Source organism: Anticarsia gemmatalis, chromosome 9 (genome assembly GCF_050436995.1).
Source record: "Anticarsia gemmatalis isolate Benzon Research Colony breed Stoneville strain chromosome 9, ilAntGemm2 primary, whole genome shotgun sequence".
Classification (NCBI taxonomy): domain Eukaryota; kingdom Metazoa; phylum Arthropoda; class Insecta; order Lepidoptera; family Erebidae; genus Anticarsia; species Anticarsia gemmatalis.
The window spans coordinates 6,636,453-6,652,496 of NC_134753.1; the positions used below are offsets into that span (position 1 = coordinate 6,636,453).

The following is a 16,044-nucleotide window of genomic DNA, read 5'->3' on the forward strand; positions in this document are numbered from 1 at the left end:
TTCAACTAATTCCAGCTGTCTATTCATTTGAGGGAATGTTTAAGTTCTCAAACTGAAATAGCGGTGTTTCGAAACTTCTATTATACAGTAAGTAGATATATGTAATATGAACGTTGGTACTGAACAAACACTAGTCAGAATGAAGTTATCTCTGATGATACAGATCTGGATTGGTTGTTTGTATGCAGCAGCAATTTATCCGTGGGTTTGCCGCATGTTTTATCAATCTTCCGATTGCTATGCCTCGTACAGACTGCCCCGCCCGAGCACACGCGATTCTTTGAACAACATACTGTGCAAATACGAATTACTAGAATTAAAATCAATTACATCTATTTAAAAAAGCACTCGTTCTTCTTTAATAAAGTTTATTGCATTGTTCATTTTCGTTTTTTATAACCATACATCGATGGTCGTCTTCATGTTAGAATTAGGTTATAAAATTAATTAAGTTAATATAAATTCGTCAGAACACCGCATTTATTTAATCTTTATTTATAGTACTTTGCATCGATTGCATTCACTTCGTTTAAAAATGCAAATAATAAAACCACCCACAATAAAAAAGCCCAGCTTTTGTTATAAAATAAACCAACAACAATTTATTCCCATTTTTAGAATTACACACATTTTTTGCTCAAATTTTATACCATGCAAAATCGTATTCGTCTATTTACATTAACTAAGGCTTTAGCAAGTCAAAACAAATTAAAGAGTACACCATAAATAATAACCATAAGTCGGTTATCAGTCAGTGAGCGGGCCGCAATTTATCCTGAAACTTTGAACAGCGTTTGGACAAGGAATGAGTGCTATTTAAATAGAGCAACGAGTATTCAAGTACAAAAGGCCTGGCTTGTTATTCTTGGCAGTAGTGCGCTACTGGGCTGGACATTAACTATCGGGTGAATGGTAGACCACGCCCACTGGCACCACTACAACACTAAATAAACGTTTTACTGAAATCCCGGTTAATAGTATGTAGATATGTTTGGTGAAGCTATACTGCACTCATTTTGCTTTAAGCCAACTCATGCGGGAAAAATCAATGCGTACGGAGCGCATCTTAAGCTGAACATTCACTGTAGTGAATAATGAGAATCATATTTTGTTACGTCAGCTCATTTCTGAGCGGAATCTCTCTCGGATAGGTACCCATCCTCTCGCAGGGCTCGCGTGATCTCATATGTTTTGTTTTACCTATCCTAGCCAAAGTTTCCGAGGCTTGCAATTCTGCTCCTGTGACTAAAGCGTTAATAATATTAATCGACAACATTTAGTCTATTAAAATATTTGTTACCAAATACTTTAGCATTAAATATTTACCGGAAGGTTTCTACTATCGTCAACAATATTATTATCAATACAATGGGAGGTTCTTCCTCACCTCTCCCGACCACAAACAAATCGTAAGTATGTACATAGTTGGTTAACAAACAGTACCCAAACTGCCGCCATTCCAACTTTAGCTATTATAATTCTATAACAATTGCCATCTCCAATCAGAATGCCGGTCAATACCTTTAATAAATATTAAGGATCTGAAATTGGAAGGTTTCATTCTGTTCAAACAATGGAACGGTAATAACTAGAGTGTTTAAAACTTCCTGTTGGCTTGCCGCGGAGTTTCGTTTATTCAATTATTATTATTTGTGTTTTAATAGCATAGTGAGGACACCATTAGACATGATCAACGAAAACAATTACGGTCTCAAGGTAAAACAAACACTCTTCAGCCTCACTAAAATATTCATGAGTATCGTTTTTGTAAGAATCATAAAAGTAGGTTTACCACAAAAAATGTTTCCAGAATATTTTCAAACAGCCAATTATGAAAGAGTTTACTTGATCTACGTCAAAATGTATGTTATCAAATACTATTACGAATTTCATTACACATACTAAATTGTATAACTGGGTGTCTGTCGGAGTACGAGTAGGTAGTATCGGAAGCAAATAGCAAATATTATAATGCGTGCAAGCGTGCAACGTTGCCAGACACACTAGAATTGGGATGCATCGAGCCGAGGGGACGCGCGCATACTGTCATGTGTCAAACTGACTGTCCGATTGTTAAATGGATCGCCTGCGTCCGTGCAGACGATACACCCGGCGGGACATCGCTAAATCCGACCCGCCAATGATACCAGTAATTGAGAGATTACACCACGCATGCACATACTCAACCACATATTACACCTCACTACCATTACTACCATATAACATATCCGTGTTCAAGAAATTTCATAACAAAGAGATTCACGCATGAAAGCACGTGATAATTACCAAACTGCGTACAAAACTATCGGTGTAATTGCGATGTGAGGTAACGTACCCCAAATTACCTTCGTGAAATATGCGTACCTATGTACATAGTTGAGCGATGAAATTAGTAGGCAAATAATAAATATTAAATGTTACACGTGCCATCAACCCATGGTTATCACCAACATCGCGAGCGTGTTCCTAAAATGAAGTCGGTTTATGGCCCTACGTATTCGTATAATTTAAGGTTCCAATTAAGGCGAAAAAGAAAAAGATTTTCTTAATTAGATGCCAAGGTGAAGATAACTCGCTTCGAGCCAAATCGTCAGCTCGTTGCGTGACTAACCCACGATTTATGACTTAATAGCCAAGTCCGCGCGTTAAGTAGGCCTTAGATAAGGCGCTTCTAAGTGATTGTCGGCGCTCACAACAATCGTAATTACTCCAAACTACTATCTTCCCTCAGCCACACGCGATCTCTTTCATCGACCAACTTGAATTGTGCTAATTGCTTCCCAACACTATTTTACAAATCATACCTATTCGATTGAACGCTAGTAAGCGATTAGCGTGAATAGTAGGAATAAGTGTTAGATGGAAACAATTAACTCTTTAACGAACTTTGAAAGCAATAATAAGTTGTAGTTTACAAAAAATATAAAATGCCTGATCAAATATCACTGGTAAAAATATTAAGCCACCTAACACATTGAACTGATGGAAATTTACGTTGTTATCGTTTTCGATGTTCATCAACGTTAATTAAGTGCAGGGTCGATTCAAAACAGACAAAGGACTGAAAAGCTAAATTATAGGTATACGCGTTAAAATTACCTTTTAACATCGTCAAGTGGATGTTCAAACTTAGGAATAATAAAAGAGGGTCCTATTCAAACGAAACATTGTCAGTAGAGATAAATAGGTTTTGGGGTCGAAAAACAATAACTTTGAAAATCAATAGGATATTACAGTTAAAATTATGTAAAGCTAAGAAAGATAGAAAACAATTCTTCAGGCCTGAATAATATCGCCAAGTCAAAAGTAGGCAAAGTAACAAAGTCCGCTTGATGGTTCACGATTAACAAAGTCACTGAAAGTATCTGCATTTACATTTCCATTCGACATGAAGTTTTAACGAACATCCATCGTTACAGCCGACAGCTAGAATGGAATACAATTTCGTGGGTCCAATTAGTGAGTTACATTGAGTCCCGACTACATTTCTCCTCTCATTTCTATACTTTCAGTCCGGGATGAACAATTGTGTGCAAATTAGCAGTGACAACCCACGGCGGGGGACCGCGCCCCGGAGCCCGGGACACACTGTCCGCCGCCTCGGACAGCCAATAACAGTTTACAAATAACAACCATGTACTAACTTTGATTACTTTGCACCAACTTACTAAACTGTTTACCGACTTTAAATTTGGTTTCCCCAAATCTAATATTCGTTGGGTTATGCCTTACTTTATTTCTTCACACTGTAACATCTCGAAAATCCTTGAACAGTTATTTTTCGTCTGTATGTAGAAAGGAATATTAATTGTCCTTGCAAATAGTTCAGACCTTTATAATGAAGTTCTATTTTATCCTCTGCGGCTTTTCAATTTTCATTTCATGTATTTAGTTTGCGAGATGTCGCGGCGAGAACTATAAATGAAGTATACAAGAAATAAAATTTAATAGTCGCGGTCACCACAAGGAAGAGTCGTTTCATTATTTGAATGCTTTAAATTCTGAATTAACTTAAGGATAAAAAGAATAGAGAAGAAATAAAAATAAATAAGAGTCTTGATCAATCCTCGAAGGCGATAAAAAGGTTGCATTAAAGTTATTGGAGAAGTTTATGAGCTTTTATAGTGATGAATTTAATCATCCACGAAAGAAAGTTCTATACTAAAATGGTTCGTGAGATTAGTGCGATTAACTACGTCTGTGCGCACATAAAAATTGAAAAGTTTAAACCGACTTTACCAATCTAGAGCCATCTAGAAAGTTAAAAGACTTGAAGAAATCCAAAGTAATTTCTTTTATCGTCGCAATAATAACATTGAATCTGAACAATCGGCCAAGAAAATTTATATAAACATTCATAAATTGATATAAAATCGCCCTCACTCTGTAATATAAGTAATTCAATTTCCTTTCGGGTTTACCCTTTCTAGACAATCTATCCTAAAATAACATAATACGTAAAGATTGAGGCTTATGGTAATAGAAGGGAATGAATTTTACATTGTTAACCAATATCGTCGGCGATTGCTTTTAGTCATAACATTGGGTAACATGCATTCATTGATTTCAAATTGTGGTTCAGAACATCGTACGCGTATGAATGATTGATGGATAAAAATGATTGAATACTGCAAAAAAGAAGATACCTGTTTCAATAAAGACATACCGATTTGCAATTTACGTGTGAATGATTTAACCTTGTATCCAATAAATAATTTGAATCTATAATAGGATTTGATCTACAGTCTTGTCAAACAAACTGCTCGTAATTTCAAGAAATATTATATGAGACCTATTGGAGCTAGGGAGTTATACTGCTTGATTTCTAATATGTATTTGACTTCAAACAGGAGTTCGTGAGTTGTGTTCAGTCAGAGTTTACACTACTGGTTGAAGCAGCTGCAGGGAACATGGACATGTGTCAACACCTAGCATGTAAGAAGTTATACGTAGCTCAGTTCAACGATCTAGGAGTTAATCTCACGACCTTTAGATCGCCAGTCAATGGCGAAGCCGTTTGCTATTGTCGCTCTAACTCAATAGAGTGCCACAATAGATACCGATGTCAATAACGTGGCTTAGAGACTACAGATATTAATACATTTATTACAAGTAGAAGTTTTGCACACAATACTCGTATATTGTACGAGATATTGACTGTGAAGATATTACGACGTCGAGACTATGTTTACGGTCAAGTGTATTCTCCGGTTGATTGGAATATCTGAATTGTGATTTTGCACACGATTTCAGTAACATTTATTATTAGGGAGAATGTGTATGTATGTATATATTTCCTTATTCGCATACTATTATGAACTTTATTAAACTTGTCCGAGCGTAATATACGTAAGTAGCGCTAACATAAATTGCTTTCCTATTACATAAACTAAGTTATCAATACAGAATTGCCATCACATATCCATAAGCTACTATGGTAATAAGACCAATATTCTTTCAATATGGTAATCGCAGAAAGATTTCCCCAAAAGTGTTCCCTGCTTATTCACGCGACATAATCTTTTAACCCTTACAACACCCATGGGAATAGACGGGGTGGTGTATTTTGCCCAGCACCACTTTGAAACGAGTGTATATTAAGTAGTGATAAGTAGGCAGGTTGGGCGGCTCTCTGCGTACATTAAGTAACCCGTTTTTCCTTAATTGGCTGTTACGATAAGTAGCCGCATTTTCTTTCGGTTAATTTTCAGGTCAGCGCGGAAGTACATTATTAGAGGTGTAATTAATTTTTATTACAGTTAATTATGCATTGCATTATATCGCACGTTTTTGATCAGGTAATATGATTATAAATCAATGATATAATGGAATAACAAAAATAATACGTACTTAGTTTGATTTTTGGTCAGTAATGGTGTAAGCTGACAGAGGTATGTACTTTGAATGCCTCACAAGGTGCCTTCATATAGTGTGGAGGCATGTGCGGGCACGTGTGAAGCAGGGTTTGAGTCAAAGGAATAAGTGGGTACTACTTCTTATATAATAATATTTCATGTAAGTAGGTACCAGTAGTTCTCGGAATGATTTCTCTTTTTAGTACCAATGCACCACCTTTACAAGCTCTGTAGTTTCTCTTCTTACTGCAAAACTAAACTTATAGAGAACTGCATAACTGATCGGGCATTAAATATTTCATATAGCAAAGGTTTCGACGAAGTTAGCGAGCGCTGTGAAGACCCAAGTTTTCTCGAGAAAAAATATAAACTACCAAATGAATTGAAAATAAGTGTCTTAAGCATCTGGTCTATTTGAAATCATAGCGAAAGTTTGTTGTTTTAAAAACAACAGCTTATTTTCAATTTCATTTTATAAAAGTTACGTTAACGTTAGCGGCATTCAATTTATTGGCATCAGGACAGCTACCAATTTCACCAAAACTAAACCGATCAGACGGCTCTTTAAATACTCATTTCATTAAATAAGTTAAAATCTTTAAATAAGCGCCTAACTGTGACAGGATTGCCTCCCTCTTGAATATTAATATCACCAAAATGGCCACGTCACGGGCTGAGGTTCAAATTAACACTGACTCTTTGTAATGTGGCCGTCCCGCCCTTTCACTTTCACTGCTGTCAACCAAATTGCTATTTAAAACAAGAAAACTATAATAATATATTTCTATAACCAGTCAGAGAAGGAATTCTCATTAAAATTCTCGCTTCAGACGCTAACATGACATGGCGAGATTGTATCGCCGGCATTCTTTCACTAAGATGCTTTACAAGTATGAAAATGAGATTTACGTAATATGACGCTGATAAGTTTACAACTCAACGTATCTATCTTAATAAAGTCATTTGTAATTGAGTTTATATATGCGTACTCAAATATATGTATTTCTAAGTAATTCTTCAAATATAGGTACAATACGAACACACAAGCTGCTAATATAATTACATTGATTTAAAAATAACACTATTATATCAACTGTTAGAAAACCCGCTTAAAAACTAATATAGTAGTTATGTTGTCGAAAATAATATAAGATTGATGAAACGAATTAAGTTAATACATTGAACTACAAGGTTCATCTAAAAAAACAACCACATTTTCCTTATTCCTCTCGCACTGAAACCGTGAAGTTCTTAAAACAAAACAAGTACTAAAAAGTCGTGTTAATAAGTCCAACACAATTTCATTTATAGCTAAACTGATAAGTAGACTGTCGGTAACTATATAGATAAGGTAAACGGGAACAAAGCCGCCACAAGTCGTTCGAAGCTTCATTACGCCGACGACGGACGGATCACAAAGCTAAGACAATCCCTACTTAAATGCCTATCTACCACCTACGCCTGTACCGAACAATCTTATAAAAATCTACGATCAAATTAATATTTTTATTGAGATCTCTATTTAAAATAATGAGAATTTTCTCGTTTCCTGGTTAAAGAGCGGTAGGGTCAGCGTTTTTTGTTACTTTGTACTAACTACTACCTGTTTTAGTATCCAAATTTTTTTTTGCCTAAATATAATAATCATTATTGTCACTCTTTGATAACCAAATAGGTTTTTTAATCATTAAAATATTGCGACATTGGTTTCAAAAGTTATGAAACGAAGAAGAAAATTTGAATAACTTAAAACACAATCAAAAATTGTTTTTGATTTCAACTTGAGAAAGACTATGATAGCTTTACGTCATAACACACCCCAGCATAATCCGAAGAATTTGACTCCATAACTTCGTCTCGAAACTTCCATAATAATATTTATTGACATCGGATATTCGAAAGGGTCTAGAGCTCTTTTGACTTTCGAAACGTATTGTGTTACAAAAAACTCACTGACCCGTTTTGTTGTTTATACTCCTCCGGAAAAATTAAAAGTGAGGGATGAAATAGCGTTTTTTAATAGAAAACGAACGTCCGAAGAAACGAAAGGTATTGTGTCTATACAAAATAAGACAAAACATTATTTTTAATGATATTTTTCGCAAAGGAACTGCAGAACATTACGTGGGTGTTTAAAACCGCTCGTTTGTAATTTGAAAACTCACTCTTGCAAATGAAAATCTTGAGAGGCCGATGTGAAACTTTACAACTACTTTGGTAATTGCTCCAAAAGTTGGGAAATGAAAAGACCCCGAGGCTGCGGAGTTGAAATGAGGGATTCAATATAGAACAAGAAGAGGAATGCATTCAAAAGTTTAACGTCTACACACACTGTGCACTGTAAATTATACAAATACCTCGCATATATTTCATTATAATAAAAACATATATTAACTATTATTAGTATCGTACGCTAACACAATCGTGTTCCCTACGTATTATTCGTATTGAATGCGATAATATAACCAATAACAAAAACTGAAATTACCGATGAAAAAAGTGTAAGCGATTGAAGCACTGAACCGAGTCATAAATCGTTCTCCGGTTGTTTTCGACAAGTTTAAATCGACAACTTTTTGAACGTTTATATGCTTGAAATCCACACAACCGATAGATTTTAGCTCCGATTAAACTTTTTCACAACTCCAGACGATTCCACTAGCTCTTTTTCCATGTAAAAGAGTTCCAATTTCAACCTCGCAACTGAAACACCGGCAAAATATTACTTTCAAGGCGTCTATTTTTCATTGCAACTGCCATTCGATTTATTTACCTGTAGGTATTATTTATTGCCCTCCGCAGTATTGCTCCAAATATTATGGTACTGTGAAACAGATTTATAAATTTAGTTCTTTATGTGAGTGAATCGAACGATGAAACTAGACTGTCGAAATAGAAAAATGCGCAATATATCACAAATAGTTCAAAGTTTGTTTTTCAAATATAAATTCATAGGTATGTGCCGCAAGCATTTGTGTATACTACTTCTTTGCATAATACATTTCAGTTGGTATTGTTTATAATAACATTACAATAAGGCATGCATATTCATTAATCGCACATAATATATTATTATTCACAACATGCGGCACTTCAAATGTACACATACCTTAATTCTGCAGAGTTTTGCGTTCCAACACTGGCGGCTTTGTGAGAAATCTACCTACTGTGAAAACTTTTACCTAAAACCGAGCTACCTACTTCAAAGTCTTTGAAAACTTTTAAAACCAAGAACACTATTGTAGCAGCAGATTAAAATTAATCCCGCTGAGGCGCTTATTTCAACTGCAGTAAAGACTAAGCATTCTCGCATACAATTAAAACTAGAAGGACGAATACGAATGGAACTTTATTATCGAGCCGCTATCAACAATTTTTGGAAGAAAAATTTGTGAGCGACCCTAGCGAATGTTGCTAAAAGTATTTTTTTAGTTTAGGTCAGTAAATATTCGGCGGAAGCAGTTTGTATCAAAAAGCCGTAATCACGCTACGTGTTTGAATATATTTTCAGTAGTAATGAAGTACTTTTTGGTCAAAAGTAAGTTATCTGTTGCTGTGATTGCCAAAGCCCGTGGGCGACGCGGGCGATTTTCGATGTGTGAAGTTATTGTATCAGATAGCTCACACTTTTAAAACAGCCCACTTCATAAAATTCGAAATAAAAATATTTTTAAAAGCAATAATACAGTGTGGTTGGTGAGATATTGTTTTATACTTTAGGGACTATGCGTATAAGACATTATTTTTTACTTGTTTTCATTAAAAAATAAAGCCAAATGCTTGCATATTTTAGAGTTATTGTAACAATTGTGGTGAAGGTAAAAAGAGTTTGCAAAAAGTTTGATTGCCAGTGTGTATTACATATAATTATGTAAATAAAAAAGTTATTAAATTCCCTATCGTATTAGAGAATTAAATATTAAAATTACTCTGTTAACCTTTATTAAATAAAGTTTATTAAACCGCTCGTACCTACGTCAAACTACGTACTAAACTTGTTTACACAATGTTATTATAGCTTATATTGGTTTTGCTCATAAGGGAGTTCTCACCAATGCAGCCAGCTTTTTGTGACAGCTTTTAATAAGCTCTGGGCTTTTGCGTCCCGTGCGCCGACCTCGCAAAATTAATACCTATATGTAACTTATTTGATCTTCCATAAATTAAGCTACGTACCTAATTATGGTTATAATGACAAAGTTTGGGGTTTTACGAAGCTTTACATTATTTAAACAATGCGTGTTACGGCAACTCTGCTGAAATGTTTGAAGTAGATAATGCGCTTATGTACGACTTATGTACGTACTCGTACATTTGTTCGTGTACACGATTTTGAATATGTAGTCGGGAAAATTATGTCATAATTATATCGGTTTTGAAGAGTGAAACTGTATTTTTGGTTTTGCAAATCGTACATTAATACAATGTTTAAGGAATTTGACGTGTAAACAAAATGCCCAAAGGAAATAATTTCCTTTTATGATGGACGGGAAGCAAAACACATGTAACACTTGGTATTTACGTACGTATTATTTCGTAGCAACACAATATTGACATTCGCAAAATTAAAAAAGTTCACAATAAATTCTCATCTGAAACAAATTAAAATACGTCGCGGAGCTTAAAACGGCGCACTGGCAAAGTTTAGTGGAACGTAACTGAAGTGTAGCGCACTCCATAGTACGGCATACGCAGCACAAATATTTTTTGTGCTTATTTGAAACAACAAACGAGTGGTATATTCGTCACTGTAACACTGAACAAAGTTGCGATGTAGCAACTCGAGCAATTAAAATTTGTAGCGGACGTAGAAGTGAAATATGCATGGAGTGAGAGCAGTAGCCGTGGGTTTTGCCGTCGACTATTAATATTAATGAACTGTGACACGCCGTTCAACCGAGCCCCTGCCGTGCTGCCGTGTTTCTTTTGATTGTAAATTCAGTTCTGTTGATGTACTTGTTGCATATTGAAGTTCTACCTTTGTATCTTACACACAAAGTCCAACTCTCTCCGACTCTCGAAAACGGGTAATGTTAATTAAAGAAAACAAACGGGTTATCACATTTTCAATTAACAAATACGAAAATGATAATTGAAAAAAGAAGATAAATATTTTTAATTTCATCACAAAGTCAGCCCCCCGCCGAGCTCACAAATTGCACATATTTTATCGCTTGTTTCATTAAACGTTTATACCACAGAGAGACGAGAATAATATTGTTGCGTCTACTAAATGTATCAGAACTAATTGAATAATACTAAATGCAAACCCCCTAGCCTCATCACCCCTGTGTTATGTTTTTAATTATGTTTGTAGTTAAAAGCATACAGCTAAGACGGTAAGATTAATTAAGATGCGTTTAAACAAAGAAAAGCATGGGCTGTAATAGTCTCCGTCTGTCAGTAACGATAGTTCAGTATTTTTCTTTAAAAATGCGAGATTTTCATTCTCATTAAAATATTCTCCTGTCAAGTTGGAATTCTTAATTAAAAGCAACACCGCAAAAAATAAAACCAAAAAATAACTATGCCGGTCCCGTCTACGGTTCATTTAGCATTAGTGCCAACTTTAGAGAGGAAAAACATTACGTACAGTTCTACTCGTAAGATGGAAAACATCTCAATAATAAAGTAGGCAAATGAGTTGGTAGTTATGAGCCTCCTTAAATCCATTCAGCGGCGCCTATTCATGACCATTCGTTAGGGCAAGTATGTGTGAGGCAAGAGGCTCTAACTCAAGAGGCAGTGAATGCGAGACATACATAAAATATTAATATATTGTGCAATGCGCCGGACATTTTGCATCCGAGGCAAGCCCCCAGCCGCGGCCGGAGCTCGATTAAGTCTTTAATGCAGAAGGGGACGGCCAGCTGCGTTCATTTATTTACTTTTTTAATTAATGCGATTAGCAAATTCGCAACCTAAGGAAGGATCTAATATTAAAGAAATAATACCATGAGTTCATTATTATCTTAAATCTCCGTTAATAAATTATGCAAATATTTATGTTGCTCCCACATTTATAAACTTAAAATCAATTGAAAAAAGATAAAGATATGAATGAAGATCTTTCCCACTCACGGTTTATTACAACTAGTCTATCACCAATTCTATTACATTTACACCACACAAAAATGTATAATTCTTTGGTAAAGAATACGAAGCATGCACCTCACGTACTAAATAATAATGTGTTCATAGCTTAAACGCATCGATGCCACAAAGGAGAGTTTAGCGTTTAATTGACTGCCGATGATTGGCACAAAGCCTATTTAATCGAATTTGATATCCTTAACGTCAGCTAGCTTATGACGTGTTCGTTAGACTGTAACTCGATGACGTAATGAGAGCAGAACACTAAGTAATGAGAGATCAAATTATTATATAGATATTGTTACTCGGACATAATGTTTATTAGTTTGTCTTGCTTATACTGTAAAAGGTTAAAAATTACGTTAATAATAGTATTTAGAGAAGATTAAGCCTATGGATTTGTAATCAGTAATTTATTTTGATGTGTTTATTTTATATTCTGCTTGAACATTTTAATGGACAAGCCCAAACGCTAATACAATATGCGTTGATTAAATAAAATTAGATAAGAATAAAAAACCGTTGGATGGACTAAGGATCTATGGAGAACTTTTCTTGCTTAGTTGTGGAACTAAAATATCTAGACCAGAAAATACTAATTGATGTTAGGTGCAAAGACCGTATTATTAAAAAATCTATACTAATATTATAAAGCTGAAGAGTTTGTTTGTTTGTTTGTTTGTTTGAACGCGCTAATCTCAGGAACTACTGGTCCGATTTGAAAAATTCTTTCACTGTTAGATAGCCTATTTATCGAGGAAGGCTATAGGCTATATAACATCACGCTATGGTCATTAGGAGCGGAGTAGCAACGAAAAATGTTACGAAAACGGGGAAAATTTTGACCCATTCTCTACAGTGACGCAAGCGAAGTTGCGCGGGTCAGCTAGTTCAAAATATATCTATAAGTAAGTAATTAAATCTAAGTCAAAATATATCTATAAGTAAGATTAGTTTACTTATAAGTCTGCAACCGATTTAATTATCGTTCTTTCGTAAAACATTAAAAACTTACATTATTATTTTCAACCATATTATATTAAATTCAGTGGTGGCCTGTCCCGGGAATGCTGCAGGTGCCATGTGAATATAACGTTCTATGGTCTCGACAAGCATTGTTTCATTGAAACAATGTAGTTTCGCTGTCATACATATTATTGCTACTATACTAGCTCGCTTTGAACATAGACTGAAGTCGTAGAGCGTTACTACTGCTATGTTCTTGTATTCAAATTATACTTGGTTATGAATAAGGAACAACATAATTTAAATCAAAACGCATGTTGTAAATAATTACTGTTTATTTTAGCCTAAATAATGTTTTTGCAAAACAAAAAAGTTTCTGGTTTTCGTTTTTGAATAGTCCTGCAGAGCAATTGAGAAAATTGCCATCTACCGGACAAAGGACAAACTTTCTAACTAAGTCATTATTTCCTTACTGAAAACCTAGTCACATGTAATTAGACGGTAACGCGGTACGAAATCCGAGAACCGTGTGTACCAGATTACTCACACAGGTAAAAGAACAGCTAATTGTATACATTTTCCTATACTCTGAGAACTTTAAACTGCTACTATATATTATGTGCATACGTAAACTAGTAATGTTACGGTAAATTATGAATGGTATCAGAATATATTTATTTTCATACAACATGAAATCGTATAATATGTATTTTTCTCGTCAGATTGAAGAACTAGAAACAACCATCTAATCTCAAAGAAAATATATCTCAATATCGAATCGAAACACAAAGTGTCAAAGCAAAATACAAAAGGAAACTGAAGATGAAGCGAATGGTAATGGCGCTGGGGTGAGCGCGAAGCATGGAAAATAATGTCTTCGAGGGAAATTACTGCGAAGCTTAGGGGATGCTCTATCTTACACACAGGAAAGGCGCGAGTGTGTGGGCTAAGTGTCTTTTTTCCAACTTATTTGACGCGTATTTTCTTCCAGTCATGTGCTCCAAACTGGGGGATCACAAAAAAATATAAGAGTGCAAAAACTCGAGAGAAATGTAATCACTTTGAACATCATCTTGTTTTATAAAAAACATTTGTATTTTTGTTTGTCGAGTGAACATTTACTGCGATTGATGAGATTTTATCTTGTAATAGAAAGCGAGCGATTCCAATATATGAATTCACGTTCATTGCGTCGACAATGTCACCCTGGAGAATGCAAGCAGGATCTAATAAAGAATGTAGTCGCGCGGAGCGCCCTAGGTTTATACTCGTACAATGTGTTGTGTACCAGCATTGATATTTTGCGCTAGCTTGTGCTTGCAATTTTTCCTGTAATCTTTTTCTGTATCTATTTGCTCTTTTATATAGGTGTGAATCTTTTACCATCGGTGAAGGCTTACTTACTGGTATTTCTTTCTTTTTGCTGAAAAGAGCACACATAATTTTGTTATCAAAAACAGATATATAACTAGGAAAAAGGATATTTATAGAACAAAATATATAAAAATAGTGCGTATTTTCACAGATCTGAAACACCAAAACACACCGTCGTCATCCTGTTCCCTATTTATGCGTCTCGTCGTTCAGCCACGCACGTTGTGACTACGCACTTGACCTTTTTGAGGGACGACTCGCCGGTGAGATAATTGTACACACGATTATATAACTACGTATAATCACTTACCCTATATATCTGCGGTAAATTCGTTTAACATACATGACCTTTAAATGTTTAGAGCATTGAGATTGTAATTTAAAAAGGTAATTCCGTCTATGTCTTCCAAATAAAGAAAACTCACACCAAAAATTCTAGCTCTTATTAGTAATGATGACTACAATTGTTGGAACTACATTAAACACACTTAAAACTTATTTTTTTATTTTCGTAGAGGAATAAAACTCACGACTTCCTTGAGCTATAAGTTTGTCATAACTACTGCACTTAAACACCTCTTAATTCTTCAATTCAACAATACATATTACTAATCTATCTTTCCGAGTATTAAACTATCTATTTTACGTAACTGTTACCTTCACGCTAACACCTTCATTAATCATCGTACATTTACGTAAGTTTCTCCTAACATTGTAGCAGATATGAAGACTTGTTGATTGTACTTGATTATAATTATATCGTCATTGACAGATCCATAATTGAGCGCTTCTATTGTTTAGCGATAGTTATTGCTTATGCTATTGCTCTATGATATACTGGGAATTTCACGAGGCGCTCAATACGGAACTCTCCTATCAGTGGCGCAATTACCTCCTGTTATTTTGTCACTACCAATTCTATACTCAATAGAAGCCAAAGGCTCAATTATTGCATTTCGAAAGAACTATTCTTTGTAAGGAATTTTTAATGTCAAACACTCCCGATACGTACATAGGTAAGACGATATCGTCGAAAGTTCTTCCGTTTGAACCATTTAGCACTTGAAACTAAAGTTAGATCCGACAACTTTTCTTATTTTATAAGGAAAATTTTACCTTACCTAATTCCGTAGTGATTATTTGTAAATCGTATCTAAATATATTCTTAACTAGAGGCCGCCCGCGACTTCGTCCGCTTGGAAACCCTTCCTGTGTAAATCCTGATCCCTCGGTAACTCCGGGATATAAATTAGCCTATGCGTTATTCTGGGTCTTCAGCTATTCAACGTACAACATTTCATCGTAATCGATTCAGTAGTATTTGCGTAAAAGAGTAAGAAACGTCCTTACATAGTCACAAACTTTAGCATTTATAATATTAGTAGGATATTTTTATTATATTCCTATCGCTACGTTGGAAAGCTACGAAAGTTGTTTCTATGAAAGCGATACTACTGATTCGATACTAAAAGAAACATATTGGCTTGGAAATAAATCAACTTAAGAATATCGGTTACTATAGCGCCCGTAAACGGTGGCTTGGTAACGTCTCTATTTATCAGTGATATCAATATATTATGTACCAAGTTTTGTATTATCGTAATCTGTTACTGTAAATAGACACAAATAACTAAATGATGGGTTATGAACTTTGCCTATTACTTACACTATTATACATTACTAGCTGACCCGCGCAACTTCGCTTTAGTCACATAAGAGAGAATGAGTCAAAATTGTCACCCTTTTTGTAACATTT

At 34.9% G+C, this 16,044-nt stretch overlaps 1 protein-coding gene across 1 annotated transcript in view; it reads right to left on the reverse strand.

The window, feature by feature from the left end:
- Positions 1 to 16,044, reverse strand: part of ry (xanthine dehydrogenase rosy) — a 369,886-nt gene that overhangs the window by 195,991 nt on the left and 157,851 nt on the right. The gene's annotated exons all lie outside the window — the stretch shown is intronic.